At 53.5% G+C, this 11,589-nt stretch overlaps 1 non-coding gene across 1 annotated transcript; it reads right to left on the bottom strand.

Annotated features, from left to right (window-relative positions):
- Positions 1-11,019: 11,019 nt before the first annotated feature.
- LOC123799610 (U6 spliceosomal RNA) lies at positions 11,020-11,122 on the bottom strand. The gene has a single exon (XR_006781661.1). It is a non-coding gene; the product is annotated as a U6 spliceosomal RNA (small nuclear RNA).
- Between the last annotated feature and the right edge of the window lie 467 nt (positions 11,123-11,589).

The following is an 11,589-nucleotide window of genomic DNA, read 5'->3' as shown; positions in this document are numbered from 1 at the left end:
CACCTCGTGCACTTACTGTAAGCATTCAGTGAGCTCATGGGGACCCTTGAGAGTCACGTGAATTGGGGGCGAAGGCCCCTCCTGACCACTTTCCAGCAGCATGGCGTGGATTTCCCTCTGTGCCTCCCACTTCACATCTGTCAAATGGGGACAACAGCGGGGCCGGTGTTGAATTAAATAGAGGCAATGTGTATCAACACATTGGGACAGTGCTCAGCACATAATAAGTGCTTAGTAAAATGTGATTAGGTATGCATGGGTGCATTCATAAACATTCCCTTTGGAGGATAAAGAGACCACAAAAGGCCTCAAGAGGCCACAGAGGATGTGGCTGAAGAGGTAGGCAGGGTCAGCTCTTGTGGGGTGTGCCCAGAATGGTCCCCAGGAGACCTGGAGGGGGTCATTTCTGCCTCTCCCCAGGAGAGGTCTGCCTTCTGCACTGCAGGGAAGGAGTTTGCGCCGGGAGAGCATCTTACCCAGGTGGGGGGCCCAGGAGCCCCACTTAGCACAGACCTTATGAAATCTCAGTCCCAGGTCAGTCCCCTCCCACCACCCACAGGAAGTAGCAGAGGCCATTGGCTCATCCCTCCCCTGGCTGGTTTTAAACTGAAGGCATTAGGTTCGCTAATCGCCTGTAATCACCTTGTTTGAATTAGCATGGCAAGTGCTTCCGACTAACGGGTCTGTTATTCCAAATAACCCTTGGTGGTTTTAATTACGTCCCCTGGAATGCGCGGCCTCCCGGCCCTCAGCTTTATTAGGGAAAGGTCCTGTAAACCCAGGATGGGGCGTGATTCCTGACCTCCCCTGCACAGACCCGTAATAAAGAGAACCAGGAGAAAGTATTTTACCCGTCCAGATGCATAATGCTCCCTTAGCTCTATTTTTAAACCCAACACAGGATGGAGGAGACCCCAACGCCTGTCCCCTGCCCCACTCTTGGATTCCATCTGCTTCCGGTGATCCACAGAGCTGTGGCCCAGAGACCGGCAGAAAGCCCTCAGTGCATTCATTTCAATTTGGTTCTGGAATATGCCATCCCCTTCTTCTTATGCATAATGGATTTTCTTGCTCTGTTCGGTTTATGCCTAGTCTGGACAGTCGTTACTGACATCGCCTTCACCTGCAGGGGAGGAAGAGGCCCAGAGAAGTCGTGACTAGTTCCAGGGCATGCAGTAGAGCAGATTTCTCCAACTTGGGTGGGCACCCCCACACCTGGGGGTCTTGTTAAAATGCAGCTCTTGCTTCAGTGGCTCTGGGGCGGCAGCCGGGGACCGCTCATTGCCAACCAACCAGGTGCCCGGTCTGAGGAACACCCTTCGAGAAACAAGTTGCTGTCATGATGGCTGAAGGGAATGAAGGGGACAGGGTGGCCCCTCTCCTGGCCAGGTGCTGTGCTAGGCTCTTTACGATCCTCCCTGCTGTTTCATGCCCTGGTCCACACCGCATGACCACCTGGGACAGAGGACCGTGTATTCCTACTCCCTCTCCTGAGGGAGTGGAAGATCCGAGAGCTGCAGGCTGGTTTTCCAAACTTCGGTCTCAGGGCTCAATTGGGATGCTGGCAATACAGCGGTGAGCAGAGCAGACTGTGTGCCTGCCCCCATGGGGCTTGCCATCTGGGCAAGTCAGGCAGCATGTAAGGGCCAGAATTGAGGGTTATGTCTGAGCCCAGGCCTCTGGCCTCACAGGCCTTAGCCCATTTCATCCTCGCAGCCTCCAGGTGACGTGAGAGTTAGGGTCCTCACAATTGAAGAGACTGAGGGTCAGAGAGGGTCAGCCACTTGCCCAGGGTCACACAGCTGCCCGTCAAAGGGCAGAGACAGAGTTTGAAGCCACGGCTCTGGACCCACAGCCTCTCCCCTCAATGTAGCCATCAGAACCAGGCCGGGGAGGGAAGGATTCCAAAGTCTTCAGGGTGGAGCCAGCCACAAAGGGATGGTTTTATTTAATGGCATGGGAGTGGGGGACATTTTCCCTGTCCCCACCCTGACACCACAGTGAACCTTGAACTGCTAAATTGAGTGAGATGGGGCAGGGCAAAAGGTGAAGGGAACTTGCTCACAGCCCACGGGGCTGGGGAAATGAGCTAATTAGGACCTTTCAGCGGTGGGCGGCCCCAGCTGGTTCTGGGTGGACACAGTCCCCCCTGCCCTGAGTTCAGAGGGTCAGCCCTGCCTGAGGAGCAGGACGGTTCTGTCCCTGCCGTCTGCTCCCTGGGGCCCTCAGGTGCTGAAGCCAAGGGAGGAAGCTGGACCCGTGCACCTCTGTGAACAGAGGCCCATTTTCATCCTTTGCTTCGCAGAGACGTAGTCACTTTGGGGCTGGTGATTTCCCTCCAACTCCCTGGTTTTATTCTGACCTTGCCCATGGATCCACTGACCTAGACAAGAAGCTCCAACATGCCCGGGACACAGGAATGAGTCTGCCCGATTAACCACTGGCTCCCCGGCACCCAGCTTGGGGCCCAGCACCACACTGGATGCTCAACAAAGATCTTTTTTTTGAATGAATTAAGAAAGAAATGAGCTGTGTAAATCACAAGGGTGTGTGCTAACATTTTCTGGGCAGTGTGGGCGTGACTTGGTCTGGTTTTGCTTTGACAGGATTCAGTCAATCAGCACTTCCTGGCCACTGTCTCTGTCCTGGGCCCTGGGAAGTCGAAACTTCAGTGAGCCCCTGGGGAGCCACAGTCCCAAGAATAAGACATCACCGGCGCTCTTTTCAGTTCTCTTAAGTCTGTAATCATCAAGGAAGGCTTCTCAGAGGAGGCGGCCTTGGAGCACATCCCTTGAAGGCGGCCGAGGACTGACCAGCGGGAGATGCGGAGTGGGCATCGAGTGCCACGTCTTCAGCAGGTGCAAAAGCGCAGGGGTCTTGCCGGTTTTGATGAGGAGACAACATCCCTGCATGGCTCGGACCACAAAATGGACATCAAGTCCCCGCCCAGTGGCCTCTGTGGTTGGTCCTCGGGTCCTCTCAGGGAAACAAGGGAAGTGCTGATTTAACGCAGGAAAGGGAGCCAAGGGAGATGGAGGTTTAGTAAGCACCTGGGTGGGCCCTGGTCTGTTGTAGGAGGGAAAACAGAGCAGGCCTGGGCTCTCTGGGAGCTTCTAGGGGGAAAAGTGACATCAACGACTCACACGACACAAGGTAGGTACAAACGGGGGTGGCAGCTGCGAAGGGCAAGCACGGAGCGCATCACAGGGGGGTTAACCCGGGGGGAGGTGTAGCTGATGGAGCAGCTGGAGAATCGCTGGAACCCCTGATGCGTGAGCTTCAGGTTTACCTCTGGGCCACGCACTCAACACAGCGCCCGGCCCGGCCAAGTTCAACAAACCGTAGCAAGTGCAAGGTTCCTGAGACCTCACGTCATCCGGACCGTAACCGTGCAAGGAAGGCCCCATAACGATCCCCATTTTACAGATGAGGAAACTGAGGATCAGAGGGTCCACTGCAGCTGTGGGACGGAGCTGGGAGGTGAACCTGGGCAGGGGCGCCCGGCTCGTCTCCATAACACATTGCTTCCTGGTTCCCCAAAGCTAATCTGGGAAGAGGGGCGCGGGGAAATCATGGTGCCTCCGTCTCATTCATGGAGAACTGAAGAGATTTAGCGACACATCCATAAAGTCTTCAAACCGGGCAACGCATAGGCCAAGCCCGTGGCGGCGACCCGGCAGACCGCAGCATCGCAGCGCTTAGCGCCAGAAGGGGCCTTGTAGAGGCAGCGGCTCAGTGGTTATTCTTTTCATCTCTCGGAAGTATTTTATTATTTTTCTAAGAGAGAGGTCATTAAAGGGACAGATAAGGTTAATGCAAAAAAAAAAAAACAGGGTTGATAGTTATTTTTTTATTTTTTTTTTAAGATGGTATTTATTTATTTGTCAAAGAGAAAGAGCACAAGCAAAGGGAGAAGCAGGCTCCCTGCTGAGCAAGAAGCCCGATGCGGGACTCGATCCCAGGACCCTGAGATCATGACCTGAGCCGAAGGCAGACGCTTAACAGACCGAGCTGCCCACGCGTCCCAGGTCGGTAGTTATCTTAATTATCACAGCTATTATTTGCAAACCCTGTGCTAAAGGGCTGGGGCTACAGTCACGGAAAAGTCTCTGTCCTCAAGAAAGTCAGATCCCCTAACTGAGGGGACAAGACAGAAATGTCTGGTTGTCTGGAAAGTTAAATAATACAAGAAGGGAGAGTTGGATCATAAAAAAATGTCACCCCATTAATTATTAAGGGAGTGGCCCAGGCTGAACCCTGAGGCTGGAATTATCACCAACAAGCAGTGGGTAGAGAAAGGATTCCCATGGAAGGAAGGACATCGCTGGGTTTTGAAGGACGGGGAAATTTGGATTAGGGGGCTGGGAGTGAGGGACCATCCTTTCAGTTTCTGTCATCCTTAAAACAAACCCCTTTGGTGTATATAGCAAGAACACCAGTTCTCCTAAGAATAGATTTTTTTTTTTTTAATAAGGAACAAAATCCCACTTGGAGGTCCGTGGACAGGCGAGCAGAGAAGGGCAGGAAGAGAATGCCCTTTACCTTCCTCATCCATCCAGAAACTGACATGTCTGGAGGAAGTGGCCTCCACCAGCAGGAAGGATGGGCAGCCCCTTGGCTGACCATGGAAAGATTTTTTTTTTCCTAATGTTCTCCAGAAGGCCTGGTCTCACAGAGGAGAAATGCCGGAGCTGGCCCAAAAAAGTAAAAAGTGGGAGTTTTCCACTTAGGACAACTTGAAAAATCTGCAACTTGGAGAGCAGTGTGGCCCCTCCTGGGACTACTTGATCATGCCCTACCACGTAACACTTACTCAGCTCGTGGCTCTGGCCGTGGCTGGAGCCCTCTGGCCTCCGGAAGCCCCCCCCGCTTCTAGGTCACCAGGCCTGGGGGCTTGCTTTCCCTCCTCCTCAGCCTCAAGGTCTCACCTCAACTGCCTGCCTCAGGTGAGAAGCACACCAGGTTGAAGGACCCCCTCCACCGCCGCCTGTCACCCCCCTCCCCGCCCCCAGCCTGGCCAACCCCGCCAGCCATGGTGGCCTGGGACCTGCCTGTCCCATCCCTACAGCAAGCTGCCCCAGCAAGGCAGTGAGCAAGGGACAGAGCAGCGTTTGAGTCAAACCCTCGCGTATCAGTTTTGATTTCAACTGGAATCGCCTCCCTGGGCTGGATTTCAAAAGACAGCGTTACTAATGAGAAACACGCAAGTTCTTGAAATGAAGTTAACTTCTTTAAAAAAAAAAAAAGCGCCTTTTCTTTGGCTCTGTTGATATATATTAGAACCACATTGTCTAAGACCAAAAAAAAAAAAAAAAAAAAGCCGTTCTGCTTCTGAACAGAAATACGGGAGTCCCGTACTTTAGAAGACGCCGAGCGGCTGGTGTGCCAGCCCATCATATCTCTCTGGACTTGGAGGATTGTTTTGGGTTTCGTTTTCATTTTTTTAGGGTGCTAGGCATTTACAACTTCGATTTAAAACAGAAAAGAAGGAGGGATGACACCGAGTGTCTGAAGTCGGTGAAAATGAACGCAAATGGGCAGTTAGGATTTTGCTAAGCACTACTTGGCTCTTTCCGAGGGAAGCCCAGGGTCAAGGACAGGCATGAGTTCACGGCCCATCCTGGCCCTTTCCATTTCCCAGGCCCGTGTGACCCGGGTAAGTCACCTCACCCTGCATATTCTGAAGATTCCAGGGGCCGCCCCCTTTCAGAGCCTGTGAGTGGTCCCCTGCATGTCCACTTCGTGCTCCGTCGGCCCTTCTCCAGAAAAGCAGTGTGGGCTCCTGGAAGGCGCCTCCAGCCAGGCTCGGGAGCCCCCCTTCGGTCTTCACTCGGGCAGGGCCCCTCCTGCTCTGGGCCCCTCCGTTCACCCTCATGGGGTCGAAAGGAGTTGGATGAGATGGCCCCCGGGGTCTCTTCCAGAGACGATGGTTCACAGTCTGAGAGAAACAAAGATTCCATCTGGCCTGTAAAGACGTTCAGATGCCCAACAGGGCGACTTGCGGAGGCCAGGCTTCCCCGTGGGACCAGCTCACAGCCTTGAGCACCTTCCGCAACTTTCACAAGCAGTTGAGTCCTTACAAACGCTGATGGGGTCGGGAAAGAGGTGGCGTGGTCCCCACCCTCGCGGGGGTCACAGGGCTCACAGGGGTGAAATATGCATCTGTCTGCACAGCCAACCAGAGCTTCACCCCCAAGGAAAACCATTTCTCAAGGGAATGAAGTGTGCTCCATGTGGTCCGAAAACACATTGTGGGGGCCCCTTTTACCGCTGCGGGGATGACGGCCGGTCATGATGAAATCGGGCTTGCAGGAGGGGACGGAGGTCCCAGCATGATGCGCGGCCTGTTCTTGGTTCCATGTGGCTTTGATCTATTCCTTTGGTGTCCCCGGGGCCTTCCTTCTAAGAAATAGGACCTTTGCCTTTTGCCCGCATGGCCTGAGGACAAAACACACGTGCTCCTCACCCCTCTGCTCTGCCCTTGCACTTGGCACTCCAGGCAGGCTGGAGGGCTCTCTCGCGCGCGAGGTCTCTGGGCCTTCTGAAGTTTCCCCAGCATCTAGAAGAAAGCGGGCAGAGGTGGCCTACATTGCAAAGGGCTCCTTACGCTGGGATTGGAAATCTGCCCCCCGCTCGCTGGCTAGTGTGAGGTCCTCACCTTTCTGAACTTCAGCTCCCCAGCTGTGAAATGGGAATGCCTACCCGATGGGTCATGTTCAAGGTCAAGCTCTGGCTGTGAAAGCTGGTTTCCTCTCATGGGAGGGGCCCTTACTCGGACGCTTGGCAGACATCGTGCATTCGGTGCCAGTCTAGAAATTATCTAGGGGCAAAGTTAGGAGTGGAGTTAGGAGTTGCCCCAAGAAACCCATCTTTGGCTTCCTGTCTTGCCAGGTTCTTCCAATTCTCAGGCTGGGCCCAGCCCATGTCATCTCTGGGTCAGGCGGGAAACTTCCAGCAGCTCCTCCACCTCCCCGAGCCCACATGTAGTCCAGAGACAGGCAGCGAGGGGGGCTGGAATCTGCAAGGCCAGAGGAAGACCATGGGCAGGACGAGCCGCGTGTATCCAGATGTTCTGGTCCCGGGACCTCCTGCCCTGTCTCAGGTGTCCGTCCAGCGTCAGGGGTCTGCGGAGGTCGGCAGCCCCAAGAGGGTCAGTCAGCTGGGCCTGCACTAGCCTCCCCCTCGGCAGCTGTCCCAAGCCTGGCTCCTTCACATCTGGGGGACTTGTTTCTAGCCACAGCCAGACCCTGACCCAACCAGCCTCAAAAACCTTTCAGTCACCTTGAACGAGGAATGTTTTTTTCATTAACGTCCTCCTTCTCTGCTCCCCTCCCTAGCCCCCCAAAGAGGCCCCCAAGCTTGAGCTTCCTCTCCCCGTCTCTGCAACTTCATAATATCCCCAGGCAGCTGGAAGAGAGGAGGCAGTGATCTCAGCTGACAGCCACGCACTGCAGCCCCCGCCGCCCACCCCGACCCCTCCGCTAACAGGCTGCTTGCCTTCCCTTCGCCCACAGTGGAGACAGCTCTGTGCTTCTCCCCTGTGAGGGCTCCCGGCAGCTCCGACCCCAGAGACTGGCTCTAAGGCAGGAAAGGCAAGCACCGTTCTATCCGCCAGGCGTGTTCTCAGACACTATCCTATTGAATCATCCTTGTCCCCATTTGACAGATGAGGAAACTAAGGTGTTGCGTTCTGACTCTTATCCCAGAGTGCAGGGCTTTCTCGGTGGAGGTGGGGCTGGTCCTAGGCGCTCTGGGCACCACCTAGAGGTGGCTGGTGGTTCTCTGGCTGTCTCCTGACGCCCTCCAAGCCCTCCCCGTGATGTGTCTTCTCCTCGCCAGCTGTTCCGCGCCTGTGCTGACCCAGCACCACCCGCCTCTGCTCTCCACCTCTGTCTTCCTCTCTCCTTCCCTCAGAAATGCTGACTTTAGTCGACAACAGAGACTTTACTTTGGAGGAAACGGATAGTCATGTGAACTACAGATTCAGAAAGGGAGCATGTATTACTTTAAAAAAAAAACGTGGGGAGGGGCGCCTGGGTGGCACAGCGGTTAAGCGTCTGCCTTCGGCTCAGGGCATGATCCCAGCGTTATGGGATCGAGCCCCACATCAGGCTCTTCCGCTATGAGCCTGCTTCTTCCTCTCCCACTCCCCCTGCTTGTGTTCCCTCTCTCGCTGGCTGTCTCTATCTCTGTCAAATAAATAAATAAAATCTTAAAAAAAAAAAAAAAAAGAAAGAAAAGTTTAAAAAAAAACGTGGGGAAAGAGGAAGGAAGGAAGGAAGGAAGGAAGGAAGGAAGGAAGGAAGGGAGGAAGGAAGGTGGGAGGGAAGGAAGGAAGGATAAAGAGAGGAAGAAAGAGGGGCACCTGGGTGGCTCAGTCGGTTAAGCATCTTCCTTCGGCTCAGGACATCATCCCAGAGTCCTGGGATGGAGTCCCCTGTCGGGTTCCCTGCTCAGCGGTCATCTGCTTCTCCCTCTCCCTCTCTCCCTTCCCCTGGTCGTGCTCCCTCTGTCTCTCACTCTCTTTCTCTCTCTCAAATAAATAAATAAAATCTTTAAAGAAAGAAAGAAAAAGAGAGAAGGGAGGGAAGGGGGAGGGAGGGAAGGAAGGAAGAGAGGGAGGAAGGGAGGGAGGAAGGGAGGGAGGAAGGAAGGAAGGAAGGAAGGAAGGAAGGAAGGAAGGAAGGGAATGTGGCTTTAGAGTCATTTAGACTTTGGTGCAAATTCTGGCTCAGCCACTTACTGGACACACGATTCTGCACAAGACGCTTATTTCTCCAAGTGCCAGTTCTCTCTTCTGTTAAACAGGTATATTAGGGAAAATACCTACATCCAAGGACTTGGGGGAGAACTAACTGAGACCGTAAGCGCTCAGAAAATGCTAGCTATGATGATGAAATAGAAAGAAAAAAAAAAGGAGGGGCGGGGGAGGAATTCGGGCTTTCCGTTCTTACTGCAGATTGTCCTCAACCCCACTGTGTTGCCCCAGATTGCCTTCCCACCAGCATCAGAAGTGGGGGAGAGGCAGCAAAGCGTGGAGCTTGACAGCTGCACTGTTCGATATGCTAGTCAGTCACCACACAAATTTTAAAATTGATTTAATTCCATTCCTCAGTCACACAAGCCACATGCCACGTGCTTGGCAGCCACACGTGGCTAGTGGCTCACTGTCAGCATGGCAAAGTGCCAAAGCACTGGCCCAGAGCACGGGCTCCAGATTCAGAGCCCGGCTTGCCGTGTGATAGCCATGGGACTCTGGGCGAGTTCCTTCATTTTCATCTCCTTCAGTTTCTTCATCTGCAAAATGGGGCTGATACCAGTACGCATCTCCTACGGTTGTTCCCAAGATCGCCTGAATCAATCTGTGTAAAGCACGGTGACAGCACTTGGCACATAATAAGGGCTGTTCCATATCATGAAAGCTGGCCTTCTGTGTCCCTATGTATAAATGGCAGAAGTATCATTCCCCGCCCCTACACAAACACAGCTGAGTACTTAGCCATAATCCCGATTCCATATCAAAGGAGTCAGGCATGCGTCATATCTTCTTTAATTTTAATGCTTGTATGTAATTTAAATGACAAATATTAACTAAGAGAAAGGAAGAGGGAAGTATGTCAGAAACTGAGATCCAGAAGGTATAGCAACTGAACCCTAGATCTTGCCCAGAGCTTCCTGGTGGCCAAGGTAAAAAGGGAAAAAAGACAGATGCCTCTGTTCTTATTATTTGATGATCAAAGGAGGTGGGGTGCTTTCTTTTATACGAGACCTCATCTAAAAGGAAATCTTGATGTGGATACGCATGAATGAAGATTAAAAGTCTATGATTAAACTGCTGTGTGAATTCCTAAGTTTCTCAGCTCCTACACAAAACTGAGAGCTGCAAACCCAACGGGTAGGTAGTTTTGTCTCCCCATATCCTCTGCCCCAAAGAGTATTGGTCAATCCTCCTGGTCCAGAGTATTCTAATAATCTCTGAATGTTTCCACCTGGCCCTGACCCTGACCCTGACCCCCAGGCCCCATCTCAGGCAACAGGCCTGTGTGCTTCAAGCCCAAGCATAACCTGGCACACATGTGTTCCTAGCACCGAAATCACCGTAGAGACTGGGAGGCCTTTTTAGTTATGGGATCCTGTCGTAAGGCCCATTTCACATCCAGAGGAAATGGTTTCACAGAGCCTCAAATTTCTTGCCCCCGGCACCTAGTGAGTCAGACGCGGGACCTGTCCTGGATGGCGAGAAAAGGCCGTGGCAGCGTCTCTGAGGTCCAGAGATCGGTGCCAGCCCTGGGACTTGCTCCTGCTCCATCTGCCTTCTGCCCGGGAGTGGGCACTGAGCTGTGGGCCGCGGGGGTGGGGAAGAGCCTCGGGAGATGCAGGATGTGGCGGCTAATGAGATTAGCTTCAAACTCCTGCCATCCCACCCCGCTCCATGGGGGTGTCTGCCAGTCTGCCCGGCTCACCAACACGGTCCGCCTGTCTTCTCCCCAAAGCCACACACCCAGGCCCGCCAGCCAAGCAAGTGGGGGAACGGATTGGCCTCTGGAAGCCGGCAACGTGGCAAAGTCGGGTTTACAGACACCCTGCAGGAAACCACTGGGCCCGGGATCAGCTCTGGGAGCATGCGTGGGGCTCTGCGATGGCCAGACACCTGCCACAGCCGGAGAGCATCCTTCCGGGGTTGGCATCCTCCCTGGTGCCCGTCCCATGGCTCTGGCAACCCTCTACTCTTCTGCCTGAGCCAGCTTTTAAGAGGGGTCTCCACCAGGGGCGCCTGGGTGGCACAGCGGTTAAGCGTCTGCCTTTGGCCCAGGGTGTGATCCCGGTGTTATGGGATCGAGCCCCACATCAGGCTGTTCTGCTGTGAGCCTGCTTCTTCCTCTCCCACTCCCCCTGCTTGTGTTCCCTCTCTCACTGGCTGTCTCTATCTCTGTCAAATAAATAAATAAAATCTTTAAAAAAAAAAAAAGAGGGGTCTTCACCCTAGAGAGAAGCCCATTTGGAGGGGGAAATTTTTCTTTAAATATGGAAAGCGTCATCAATTTCCATGTCATTCTTGTGCAAGACCGTTGATAATCTCCTATGTGTCATTCCAGTTTTAGGGTGTGTGCTGCCCAAGGGCGAGAGAGGGAACTCTGGGAGCTCAAAAACCTCCCAAGCCTAAAGCAAGGGAACTGGGATGATGAGTGATGGACAGAGGAGCTGGTTTGGTTCAAAGTCTCTGTCACGGGCAGAACCATGTCTGCCAAATTCATCTGTTTGAGTCCTAACCCTTGTACCTCAGAATGTGACTGTATTTGGAGACAGAGTCTTTCAGGAGGCAGTCAAGGGAATGTGAGGCCATATTGGGTAGGCCATATTGGGTAGGCCTTAGAGGAGGCAGGCAGGACGCGAACAGGCACAGACGGAAGACCATGGGAAGGTACAGCAAGAAGATGACCGTCTGCAAACCACAGAGAGATCAGAAGAAACCAACCCTGCGACACCCTCGAGCTTCCAGAACCGTGAGAAAATGAATTTCTGTTGTTTAAGCGACCTCGCCTGTGGGACCTGGTTTGACAGCCCAAGCAAACTGATAGAGCCCCTATT

This window comes from Ursus americanus, chromosome 24 (assembly GCF_024610735.1).
Source record: "Ursus americanus isolate L20-20 chromosome 24, mUrsAme1.1.p, whole genome shotgun sequence".
NCBI classification, from domain to species: Eukaryota; Metazoa; Chordata; class Mammalia; order Carnivora; family Ursidae; genus Ursus; species Ursus americanus.
The sequence above is the reverse complement of the archived record's forward strand: the minus strand, read 5'-3'. Positions and strand labels throughout refer to the sequence as shown.